Below are 13,609 nucleotides of genomic sequence, written 5' to 3' on the forward strand. Positions count from 1 at the left end.
CAGGCAGCCCCACAATCACACACCCGTGGTGCAGGAACTCACTCCCTGTCGGTAGGGGGATGCCTGGGGTGATCCCCCCACTTCCCCAGCCAAGCCCAGAGCCAGGTCTGGACTGGGGAAGTGGAAGGAGAGAGGTGTCATCCGGTGCCCACATGGGGACACAGGGAGGGGACTTGGCACAGGGCTGGTTACGTACCCCGCTCACATCTGGCTGGGGCTCAGTGAGGACGCCTTCCCCAGACAGAGCTCGGGGGGCAGATTCTTGTGGGCTGTTAATCCGAGCAAGAGACAATGGGTGGCACTGAGAACCCAGTTACATGTCAGGACTGCAGCATCTACCTCCTTGGCCCCTTAACTTTTATGAGGCCTCCCCGGTGGCTGATATCAAAGGCCGTCAGAGGGAGGACCCTGCCCTGCCCTGCCCTGCCCTGAAGCCCGGAGACTTTGCCACCGTTTCTAGGGCGGAGGACTGCCCTCCTGGAGGGCACAGGCTGCCACGTGCTTTCTGGGCATGAGGGGAGGGGCATGGGGGGACGGCCTTCCCCAGAGCAGCTCCCCAGGAGGTGAACCCACTATTCGTGCCTTTAGTTTTCACAACTTTGTTGGTTCCGCTGGTCAGAGCAATGCTTTATAGAAAGAAATGAACTCTCAGAACATCTGAGCTGGTGGGACCCTCAGAGGCCACCGGCTAACCTTTTCATTTTACAGGAGAGGAGAGAAAAAGGGAGGCTGCAGAGAGATGAAAGGACTTGCCTAGAGTCACACAGCGGCCAGTGGAGGATCCAGACTTGAACCCTCGGCCCATGCTGCATGCGATGGGGGGCTGGTGAAGAGTGTGGACTGAGATGTGGACACACCTTGGTTCGGAGTTCCAGCTCTGCCATTTCCCGGTGATGTGATCTTGGACAAGCATCTTAACCTCACCCAGCCTCAGTTTTCTCATCTGTGAAGTGGGGATAATTGTCTTAGGGTTATTGTGACATTGCAATGACGTAGTACAAGTAAAAAAATGTTTAGCACAGTGTTTGACAAAAGGCCCCCTCCAAAATGTTGACTATTATTATTATTATAAATGCCAGCAAGTCCTCGTGTGAACTGGGCCTCAGTTGGGGAGGGGAACCACAGTGGCCACACTTTCCAACCCTGAATTCAGACTCAGGCCCTGACATGGTTATATGGGGACAGTGGCCCAGAATAGTTGAATCTTAGGCTGTCCCCCCAATGCAGGACCCATGGGTACCACAGAGGCACATATGAGGTTCTGTGGGAGTGTAAGGAGGGAGAGATTAGTCGGCTTGCCATTGGGGGGTGCACTTCAAGGCATCCAAGCTGGACCTTGAAGGGTGCATAGGAGTCCCCAGGCAGAGAAGGGAATGAAGGAAACAGCAAGGGGACGCACATGCACGGAGGCTCAGAGGCCTAGAAGCACATGGCGTTCCCAGAAGCCTTCAGAGTGGCTGGAGTAGGGGCGGGGGCAGTGAAGAGAGGACCTTTCGTCTCTCCCCACTTTGAGGGGTGCTGCATTTTGACTGTGAAGCTAGGACCATAGTTCCTGGCAAGGGCAACCCTTCATAGCTCACACGAACTTTTTCTGTCATTTCGCAGATAAGGAGCCAGAGGCCCGCTGAGGGGAGTGGTCTACTGGGGACCCGCAGCTGGGTGGGTAGAGCCAGGTGGGAGCCCAGATCCACCCGCTCTCAGGCCAGGGATTGACTAGCAGACGTGGGCGGTGGGAGCTGGGGAGGATTTACTTGGAAAACTGGGATGCACAGGGCGATGGTGCGGGGCTTGCGGGGCCTGTAAGAGTGATGGGCAGGGGTGACAGCTGGGAGGCGACTGACACACATTATTTATGGCTGTTTCTCCGCGAGTCCTTCAGGGCCGCAAAGGTAATTGAATAAGTGAGCACGTGCAAACGCGGGCGATCATTTAATTGTGGCAGAAAATGAAGTTGGTTGCAGCTGGGGGCTGCCAGCCCATTGCCACCGGCCCTGGTTTCTGCTGAGCTGGGCAAGAGGGGCTGGAGCAGCCATCCATCCTTGGCCCGCCCCCATCTGTCCCTGGGCAGCCGACCCCATGCCAGCAGGGCCCAGGGAGGCTGGTGGTCAGGGAGTTTGTTCTTTGGGCAGCCGCTCCCCAGGCCTGCTTCTCTGCCCCAGGAAGGCCCTGGAGGCTGCTACAGACAGTGAGGGGCCTGGGAGGACCCAGGAGGGCAGGTTGAATGCCTGAGGCCTGGTGGCAAGAACAGGGATTCAAATCATGATATTTTTACAGCAATGTCAGCAGACATGTGAAAGGCCCTTGCTAAGTGCCTGGCACTGTTCAAACCACTAATTTTTATCAACTCCGGTTAATCCTCCCATCACCCTATGAGGGAAGTGATATTGTTATGCCCAGATTGCACAGGTAAGGAAACTGAAGCTCTGGCTCCTGACTCCTGGCCCTGGATTGAGAAGCTCTGAGATTCTGGCGGGCCCGATGGGGGTCTACAGCAGTGATCAGGTGAGATGTAGCAGGGGCCTGGCCACGAGGTTCCCACAGGGCCCCATAAGCTTTCCCTCCCTCACCTCTTGCCCTATTTCAGCCTGGCTGGCCACCCACTGGGCAAGACCAGGGCGGAAGACTGGATCCCAGGTTCTGAGGCAGGAGGAGGCCCTTGTAGTCCTGGGCCAGCTCATTCCTAAAGCTCTGGCCGTCTGGGCTTTGTTCCTCTGATGTCATTTCCAGCTCTTCTGAGGAAGCAGAGAAAATTAGGCCTGAAATGTGAGAAGCCAGTTCACCTTCCCCAGTGGCGGTGGCAGCGGGGCAGCCACAGTGGCCCCAGGGCGATGCCACGAAGGCCCAGCCCAGGTGACTGGGGGGCCAGAGCAGGGCTGGGGGCTGGGCTAGACCAGGCAGGTCCCTGCGCTTCCTGCGTTTTATCTGATGACCCTACCTGCTTCTGGCCCCAGTCTTCCCCTCCATTCCCCTCCACTCCTACGCTGGCACTGGCCCTCACGTCTCACGTGGAGGGCATCCCCATCCTCTCTGTGCACCCGGCCTTCTTGGGGCACAGCCATCCTCATGCCTCCACCCAGGCTGCGGAAGGGCAGAGCAGAGCAGTGGGGCAGGGCTGATTGTTCACCTTGCACTGGACCTCCCCGCCACCCTGCCTGTGCCTGGAGCTTGGCTGCCCAGATAGACTTGACCAGCCACTCCCTCCAGCCTCCTCTCATGCCTTCTCTGTCCTCCCTGCTGGTGCAGGTGGTGTGCTCGACGTGGCAGCCGAATTCCCATAGCCTGTTGGCTGCATGGCCACCTGCAGAATCCATCCCGTTCTGAGTTCTGCTGCAGGGATTTGTCTATCTGCTTTCCCCTCCCTCCAACCTGCATCCTCCACCCCATGGGGCTGTGAGGTTTTTGAGAGTAGAGGGTCGTGTCTCTCTGCCTTTCATTCATTCGTTTATCCAGGTGGCACCTGCTACATACCAGACATTGTGCTGGGTCTCAGGGGGTTTACAAAAATGAATCAAAGATGTCCTTGCAGTTGGTCCACACGGTGGAGTGAACACTAGGTCCACAATCCCTACTAAGTGATAGCAAAGGGGTCAAAAAGAAGGAGCCACAAGGACAGAGAGGATGAACCAGGAGAGGGCTGTAGGGGAGAGAATCAGTTTTGGGAGATGGAAAGAGACAAACGAGTGGTAACCAACTAATGTCCAGCTTTCTCCACTTTGGGGAAGGCCCGCAGTCAAGGGATTCAACAAGGAACAGGGCGGGGGGGCCTCTGAAACGAGGCAACTTATACACCTGATGCAGGAGGATGGGCTGAAAGCTGAGGAGTGGCAAGACCACATCCCCACCCCAGCGTGGCTCCAGGGGCTGGTGATGTCCTACTTCTAGATCCAGGCTCTGGACCAGGCCCTGCCTGCAGGGTCAAGGCTCCCACAGACAGAACAAGGGAGAGGGAATACAAGGAGGCCCCATGACTCAAAGCCAAGTCAGAAGAAGCAATCATCATTTTCCCATGCGTTCCAGTGACTAGCTCTTGTCCCGCGCCACTCAACTGTGAAGGAAGGCAAGAAACACAGTCCAGCCAGGTAGCCCCTCTGGCACGTGGAAGGAGGGAAAGCATATCCTGGTGGCTGCCAGCAGTCGGCCACAAAGGGGTCAAAAAATCGAATTCCCATGCAGCCTGAGTCAGAAAGCTCTTAAAAGATGACGTCCACCAAAATGAGGAGAGAAACCAAGAAAGAGAGCAACCCAGCACCTGGCAAGCAGGGAATCTAATGTTGGAAGGTGGTGGAGGGGAGGCCCAGGACCTCAAGGTTCTGCAGGCCTGGAGAGCCTTGCAGGTCAGATTACCAAAGGGATGTGACCACCCTGAGAGGAGATGTTTCTTCTGTTTGTGTGTTTTGTTTTGTTTTGTTTTTTTCTGTGCTGCATGGCTTTGAGGATCTTAGTTCCCTGACCAGGAATTGAACCCAGGCCCCGGCAGTGAAAGCGCTGAGTCCTAACCACTGGACCGCCAGGGAGTTCCCCTGAGAGGAGCTTTAAAGTCTGGTCAGAGAGTCTGACATAGATTGATGACAGTTGCACAGAAATCTCAAGGAGCAAACAAACAGAAAGCCTCAAAAGGCAACTTATTAACTTCAGGAAACAAAAAGTTTCCCAGGAGAGAAAATGTAATCCTGAGGCACTATAGGACTCAGATTCAATCATATTTACATGTTGTGACAGGAATGTAAACAGGAGATGCTGATTTAATAAAAATGGTAATAGAGGTATGAGGCAAGAGGGGGAGGGGAAATGGCAATAGATTAGTTAAATCTTAATAGGAAGTAAAACTCTAATCTACAGTAAGAAATCAATAGAGGGACTTCCCTGGTGGCACAGTGGTTAAGAATCCGCCTGCCAATGCAGGGGACACGGGTTCGAGCCCTGGTCCGGGAAGATCCCACATGCCGCGGAGCAACTAAGCCCGTGCGCCACAACTACTGAGCCTGTGCTCTAGAGCCCATGAGCCACAACTACTGAAGCCCACGAGCCTAGAACCCATGCTCCACAACAAGAGAAGCCACTGAAATAAGAAGCCCGCGCACCACAATGAAGAGTAGCCGCCGCTCGCTGCAACCAGACAAAGCCCGCATGCAGCAACGAGGACCCAACGCAGCCAGAAGTAAAATAAATAAATAAATAAATAAAAAAGAAAAGTCACAAATTTGTAGTATCTGCACATTGTGTAGAAATGAGACAGAAGCAGAAGAAAATGGCCAACAAAGGTGAAAGTAAGCCTGGGGGCGGGGCAGGGGCAGCTTTCTTCATCAGCCATGAAATACTATTTGATTTTTACAATTATGTCCATGTGTTACTTTGATAAAAGTTAAATTTACTTAAAAAGGAGGGGAGGGTGTTTTGCCACAATAAAAAAAAAAGAAAAGGGAGGGAAAGGAAGAGGCCCCCCGGCATAACGACCTAATGCACCAAGGTGGACCCCCTTGCTCAGCTGAAGCCCGCAGGTGGATCTGGGCAGGTGGGCGGGGCTGTGGTTGCAGAGGGCAAGGATGAGGGAGGTCCCAGGCTGATGTCAACGTGAGAAGCTAATCCTAGCTAATGGGTTAATCGCTTCCGCCTCTCAGATGTCACAAGGGCCTTCAGCAGCTTCCTGCATATGCTCCAAAAATATTCACTGGCTGCAGTCAGTAACTCTAAATCAGAAAGCAACTCCTGGGGGATGCAGCTCAGGGCAGCTACCCTGGAGAGGTGTTGGGAGGGGACGGTAGAGACCATTCTATCCTTGCCTTCCCTGGAGGGTCATCTGGGCCCAGAGCCTTCTCTGTTCTGTATTCCGTGTCACGCACAGGAGCTGGAGGGTGAGATTTGGGGGTGGGAGCATGTCCGCACATGTTGTTTCTCATACACGCACAGGTGTGCACAAGAGCCCACGGATGTGCGGACGTGCGCACATGTGAATGGTGTCTGGTTGGAGGGCTGCGAGTCGGTTCTGTCTGTTCTCACTCCCTGAACCCAGGAGCAGTACTGGGAGGCTTAGCTTCCGTCCCCTGCAGGTGTCTTTAGAGCTGGCCCTCACCCAATGCTGTGTAGGCAGGGAAGTAAATCCTGAGAAACCCACTCCCCTGCTCTCTCCCTTGGCCTCCTCACATTTTTTCTTCTCCAGGATGCTATACGTTCTTTCTCTTCTTTCCTTTGACAAACCTACTCTTAGGTGAGGCTCTGATGGGTTTGCATTTTTTAAAAGGACAAAGTGTTAAGCTAAAGGAATGAATTTTTAATGGTGGAATTTTAGGTCTTTTCCTCGTAGGAGAGGTTTTATTTGTTTTGGCTTTGGTTTGGTTTTGCCGGGGAAGCTTCCCTGTGTCCCTGGAGCCACCCTGAAGCCCCAGGCTCCCTCTTGGATGCTGCTGGACAGGTCATTCTCCCCACGAGTTACCAGAGCATTCCCTGGGGTGGGGGTCATTAGCTTCCTCTGGCTCCAAATGGGCCCCCAGCCGGGGAGGGTCTGCTCTCTGATCCTCTGCTCCACCTTCAGCCTGCCCCTTTCCCTCCTGCTCTGCCCTGGTACACCCTCCCCAGAGGGAGGTGAGGGGGGCTCTGGGGGCCAGGAGTGACCTGCACGCCCTCCCGAGGGGCAGGGGCTGGGCAGAGGACACCCCAGCCACCTCTGAGTCTGGCTGACGGCTGTGACACCTGGGCCTGGCTTCCCTACCTCAGTCTGGGGCGGCAGCTGCCTTCTCTAAGCGGGGAGCCCTCAGCAGAGCCAGTGAACGAAGGAATCCCTCACACACCCTCAGCCCCCAGCAGCCCACCCGGGGGCTCTGTGCACCAGAGCGGGCTGCAGGGCATGTACTGGGCTCCCCCTCCCTGCCCACTCTCGGAGCAGCCTAATCGCGGGCTGGAGGTCAGGAAGGGAGATGTGCCATCTTTGGGTACGTGGCTGAGTCCCTGCTCCTCCCTGGACCTGGTCCCCTCATCCTCATTCTCCTGGCCCTGGGAGGCCCCCAGTGGAGCTGAGGGAGGGCTCAACACAGGGCGGGCATGATGGATCCTGGCAGCCCCCACTGTGGAGATCAGAACAGATGGCCTAGTCAGCTACCCGAGTGACCCTTCTGGTGGCTGTACCCAGAGCTTCGTCTCCTGGGGTGCCAGCATCACTGTTCTGGTCTCCCCAGTCTGCCCAGAGCCCCCTAAGGTCCACTGTGTGTTCAGCCACGGGGCTCCTTATGGGAAACCTTAGAGCCCTCCTTTTCCCATCACCCCTGCCCAGACCACTGGGTGTCAGGACTCTGACCTGACCTGCCGGACAAGCCTCAGCCTGGGCCAGAAGCAAGGCCGCCCGGCTCGGGTATCACCGCTGTCCCCACAGCTAGTGGGGAGGTTGGTGGTGACCTCCCTTATTCCTGCTGTGCTGCTGACCCCTGCTTGCCATCCTCACACACCTGGGAGGCCTCCCCTCCCTGCACAGGCAACAAGCGCAGAGTTTGAATACTTCCTGGGACGGGGGGCTCATCACCCCAGGCAGCAGCCTGCTCCAGGCAGAGATGCTTCTGCTTCTTGGACAAGTTCTTTGTAATGAGCTGAAGTCTGAATACTGGTTAATTCCATCTGTTTATACATTTTCATCTTCCTCATCATTATCGATACTGTCTATGCACCAGGCACATTGCAAAATGTCATTTAATCCTTTCAACACCTGTGAAGTTGGTGTCTATGTCATCCCATTATATAGATGGGAAACCTGAGGTCCAGAGGAAGTGTGTCACCTAAGTATGTCACACAGCCAGGAAGTCACAGAACCTGGGCTTCCAATCCAGAGCCCAGACCCTTGCCAGCTAGGGACGTGCCCATCCCACCCCCACTGTCCGCTTGGCCCCTCTCTCCAGCTGTTCTTACTTCTCTGCCAGGCGCTGCTACCCCACATAAACTCACACCTTCTCCCCCAGACCCTGCAGCTGGATTAACAGCTCTTCCACGAAGCCCTCCCGAGACAGACAAAGGGTATGGAGGGAGCCCTCTTCCCCAGGTATCTTCTAACAGTGAGAGGAGGAGAGGTGTCACATTCAGGAGGATTCCCATGGATCAGAAACCTTGGTTAAGGGCTTCCCTGGTGGCGCAGTGGTTGAGAGTCCGCCTGCCGATGCAGGGGACGCGGGTTCATGCCCCGGTCCAGGAGGATACCACATGCCACGGAGCGGCTGGGCCCGTGAGCCATGGCCGCTGAGCCTGCGCGTCCGGAGCCTGTGCTCTGCAACGGGAGAGGCCACAACAGTGAGAGGCCCGCGTACCGCAAAAAAGAAAACCCACCTTGGTTAAGCTTTAACCAAGAGCTTCCCTAGTGTCATGCCATCTCATGTAGGGCAAGACCTTCAAGCTCATCTAGTTCCATCCATCTATTCCATGCTAGCACCTCTGTTGAATGCCCATGCAGCCTCTGCTTACATACCTCCGGTGATGGGGGGGCTTATTACCTATCAAGGTAGCCCAAGGCTCAAAATAGCAAGGGCCTTCCTTCTCCTACAGAGCCGAGGTTTGTCTCCTTGAGGCTTCTGCTCACAAGGCCCAGCCCTGCCCCTCAGGGGTCATCAGAACTAGCCTAACCCTTCCCTTATGATGTTTGGAGCAAGGGACCATCTTCCTGCTGAATCTTCTCCCAGTCACAGCCAAGAGAGGGGGCCAGTAAGAGACCCCTCAGAGAAACTGGGAGGTGCTGGCCAGACAGGAGAAAGACATGTCACTCCCAATCCTCAGCTGAGCTGCCAAAACTCTGAGCCTGGCCCTGTCAGCTTTGGGGTGCAGGATGGAGAGAGTTCTTGGAAGAAGTGACCTGAGTCTGCCCCCACCCCTACTTTGCACTTTGACTTTGAGAAGTCCCAGGCCTGTCTCTTGCTGAGACGAGTTTGAAGGGAGAGGCTGCCTGGGGAGGCCCTGGCCATAGGAAGGAGAGACGGGCATGGGGACCTGATTACCAGGTGGATAGCATGGAGGGCAGTTGGGCTTGAGCTGGCTGAAAGGTACCTGCCCAACGGGACGGCCTGACCACACGGAGCTTCAGACTCAGGTGCTCTGACTCACGGTCCCCGCTAATCTCCTCAATCCTGGGTGCTATACCTTTATTGATGCAGCCACAGACCGACCTCCCCATTGCTTCCCATAGAACTGACCATGATCCCTAAGCCCCCAGTCCCCTGCTGGAGCTCAGCCCCGGCCCCTTCCCCACCCCCAGGTCTGTGGCCCTGAGTGCAGGCATTTCATTTCCTTCCTCCTGTGAGCCACTATTCCTCCCCCATTCCTTCATGCATGGAGGCAGGGCACAAATACATAAATAAAACAAAATAAACATGCTTGTCCCGGTTAAGTTTCATCTCGTTAGATCCACCCCATCGCTCCGGCCTGTCAGCTTCCCTTTAGATCCCAGCTCTGTCATCTGACCTACTTGCCATCGTCCCCCACAGCTGTGTGGCATCTGCAAATTTGATAAAGTACATGGAGCGTGTTTGTCTCAGATGAAGCCTCCTCCCCGCATTGGGTGGCTGGAGCACAGCCGTGCATACATGCCTGTCCACACACACACACACACACACACACACACACACGCACACACACACTTCCCTCTGTCTGGGTCCTGTCAGCCCTGTCCAGCCACCTTCAAGATCCTGGTGGGGACACTGGGCGCCTGTGCACTCATTGTGCACGTGTCCCTGTGGGGGATGGGCCACTCTGGGGACATCCGCACCTTCTCACTCCACTGGCCACTGTTTAAACAGCCTCTGAGCTGGCCACGCCCTATCAGCCTCTTCCACCAAGCTTGGGGCAAGGCTGGCCAGCTAGCCTGGGTCTCGGCTCTCCGGGGCGGCTGCGTGGTCCTCCCTCCCCTGCTAATCAGATAGCACATCCTTCTCCAGGTTGTGGCTGTCAGTGTAGAGCCAGCCCGACTGCCTGGGGTGAGGACTCCTTCTCCCATGTGCCTGCTGTGCACGTCTTTCTGATCCTTCTCTTCAGGGGACCCCAGACCTTGTCTTTGGAGTAATTGCATAGCTGGGGTAGGCAGCTTGGAAAGATCCAGATCCTCACTACAGAGCCTGCCAGACACTGCTTTAGCCGAACGAAAATAATCCCAGGGCCTAAACTGATCTTCCAGAATCTTCTAGTCCATTCCCAGCCTCCAGGCTGTAGAGGACTCAGGCAGGTTCCTCCTCCTCCCCTACTGCAATACCAGCCGTTCGTTCTTCCCTCTGGGCAGGTGGCAAAAGTTAGTCGCCTGTATCTGTCAGCTGATGTTAGTAACAAACACCCCCAGATTCTGGGTGGCTTATGCCAACATACGGTGATTTCTCACACTACGGCACTGTGGGTCCGCTGGGGATTCCGGTCCAAGACGTCGTTGCTCCAGGACCCAGGCTGCAGAGGCAGCCCCAGCTGCGGCACCACCGCCGAGGAAATGAGGCAGATCGGTACCAGCTCTCGAAGCCTCTGCCTCCTAAGGCCATTGCCACTTCCATTTCATTGGCTAAAGCAAGTCACATGGCCATGCCCAATTTTCAAGAGAGTAGGGGAGTGTGATCTTTTCTTGTGGCAGGAATTTTGGCAAATGGCTTCAGTGACACCTCTGCATACTAGCCGTTCCTGTCCCTCAGTCACTGGAGTTCCCACCGTACCACTTGGACGCCAGTTCTCTGAGCCCAGCATGGAGTGCTCTTACACCTCCCTCTCTATGGTCTGTGTGCCCAGGATTTGGCCCATGTCTCTCACGTTTCTGCTCTACAGTGCGTGTATTTTCTCTCCTCTTCCGGTCTCAGTGTCCCACCCCTTCCTTTGAGAGGCCCTCCTCCCATCTCCTACCTTCAGCACAGGATGTGCCCTGGCCCAGGGGAGGCCCAGGTTCAGTTCTGAGCAGCCTCTGGTTCCATCCCCAGTGACTGGCTGGGAGGCGGGGCCCGCACTCATGTCTGTCTGAGCCCTTCCCATCTCTCCTTCCTTTCGATGTCCTCAGAGCAGTAGTAGCCAGGTGGAGGAGACCTCTGAGAACATGTGGCCACACCCAGGCCCTGATGCTCCCCCTGCACCTGGATGGAGCTGCTCTGAGACCCGCCCACCCCTGCCTCTCAGGGGACTGGCTTACCTGAACCAATGCTTGCACCTTGTGTTGAAGTTTGTCTGTGTTTCTGTCACTTCTAACTGTAACACACACTCCTGGAGATCTTGTCCATACCTGTATCTGTTCTATCACAAGCAACAAACCACCCGAAACTTAGTGATTTTGTGTGATAAAATTTCATAGAAACACACACGAAGCGCATGTCAAACTGGTGAGACCTAAATAAGGTCTGTGCCTAAGTTAATAGTATTGTATCAAGATCAGTTTCCTGGATTTGACAATGTACCACGGTTCTGTGGGGTCATTGGAGGAACTGGGTGAAGGGTACAGGAGAAATCTCTGTACTATTCAAGCATCTTTTCTTGAGTCAAAATATTTCAAATGAAGAAGTTACAATAATCATACAGACTTAGTAGCTTAAGACAACACCAGGCGTTTACCCCTGATCCACTGATGTGCCAGAAGCTTCTGGATTTGCCCCTGGGGTCTGGTCCAACCTCCTTACTTGGGATGCGGGGATGGAGGCTGGAGAGGGTCATGGGTTTAGGGGCAGAGCTGGACTCCCAACCCAGGGCTCACCCCACCTTACCCCAGGGAAGCCCCAACCTCACGCAGGGCCACTTTACCAGTCTGGCATCGCTGCTTGGGATTCTGCTTTGCACATGTTGGTGTTTGCAATCAGAAAGTTCAGCGGCCCTTCCAGTGTGCTTAAATTAGTCCCCATGAAAACCAAATCATTTCATTTGCAGAGAAGGGCTTAATTGCAAGGGGAATGAGGCAAAGGGAATTCTGTTGCCTGTTTTCATTGAAGAAAATTACTGTACTTTCCCCTGTCTCCTTACTAAACAGAAGCAGCTTAGAAATCGGGCTGTAATCACCAGTGATACCTCTGCTACCCTTTCTTCTCAGAGCCTGCTCAGTAATTCCCCTCTCCTGAGACCCTGCTCTGAGCTGTTCTTGCCTGTCTGCCTGGCTTGAGCAGCCGGTTCCAGCCCTGGTGCTGGGTAGCACCTCCCTGGTTTGGCTGGAGTCTCACCTCAGCCCTGCGATGTTGAGAGGATCGCCCGAGATGTCACAGGGGCCTCAGCCAGGGATTGGCCCACACTCTTGGCAGGAAGAAACATCTCATCACTTTCTTTCGAAAACACATGAAATCTGCTCCAAGCCCCCACTCACCAGGGCTGCAGAGAAGTCACATTTCGGACGAAGGGCATCCCCAGTCAATATCTTATACAAATCCTGGGGCTCGTCTGCTTTGCTGCCTGGCAAAAGGTAGGGGACCTGGACCATCTTCACCACAGCTCCTTCTGTCCTAGGTTGCTGTGGACTGGCAGGTCCTCGGGGCTCTGTTGGGTGTCCCCCAGGAGGAACTCCAGCAAACAGACCCCCTCCTGTCTGGGGAGGCTGGTTCCCTCTCTGTTTCTCTGCCCAAGAACCCCACCCTGGCTCTGATAGTCCAGCCCGATTCCCACTGTGGCCAGTGTTTCGCTTGGGGAGGGGCTATGGACCCTTCAGGGAGCCAGGTGACAGGCTGGTAACCTGCAGGGGGCAGGAGCATGAAGAATTAAAATATGTAGCACGTCTCGTGTTAAGAGAGAAATCCAGGAGGACTGGTCCCTAGAGGGTGTGCAGGGTGGGAGGGCAGCTACAACTCCCCATGGGGATGGTGGTCTGGAGGAGGGAGTGAGCCACGCGTAGATTGGGGGTGGGAGGGATCAGCAGGGTGGGTGGAACAGCTAGCACAGAGGCTCAGAGGCTGGAGTGGGCCTGGTCAGGGCGAGGGCGGCAAGGTGTGTGGCCGGAGTCGGGGGAGAGCGAGAGGGCAGGTCAGAGGAGCCTCCCAGAGCCTCTGTGAGGTCCTGGCTGTTTGTCTGGAATGAAATGGTTTTATTCTGTTCCGGCAAACCCACAGCAGCACAACAGATCTGAGAGCGGCTTCCTCTTCCTTTCTTTGGAGAAGGGAAGAGACCTGGGCTGTCTGGGTTCAAACCCCGGCTCCTTTACCTTCCTGACCTCGCCACGCCCTCAGTTCCCCCCCCCGCCCCCACAACCAGGGAGGGTAACAACAGCACCTGCGGCATGGGGCCATCCTGAGGCTTCAGTGTGCTACGGTGAGCACGCTATAATGCTATCCTGTGTTGAATAATTTTATCATGTCTTTTAAAAAATTTTTTTTCTTTTAAATTTTTTGGTTGTGCCACGCAGCACGTGAAATCCTAATTCCCTGACCAGGGATCGAACCTGCGCTCCCTGCATTGGAAGCACAAAGTTCCAACCATTGGACCGCCAGGGAAGTCCCTATCATGCCCTTCTTAGTAACTTCCCCTGCTACAGGGATAAGTTGACTGGCCCGAGGTCCCTGCCAATAAAGGGCAGAGTTGGTCCTGAGAATGCCGTGTCCCCACCCCCACTCCCCTGGAAACACGGCAGCACCAGGCAGCATCGTGCCCCCCGCTCACCCCTTTGCCTTTCTTTTCCTGGGCGCATCATGGGACCCGCTGTCCAGATTCTCTTCTT

The sequence above is a fragment of the Phocoena sinus genome, chromosome 11 (genome assembly GCF_008692025.1).
Source record: "Phocoena sinus isolate mPhoSin1 chromosome 11, mPhoSin1.pri, whole genome shotgun sequence".
NCBI classification, from domain to species: domain Eukaryota; kingdom Metazoa; phylum Chordata; class Mammalia; order Artiodactyla; family Phocoenidae; genus Phocoena; species Phocoena sinus.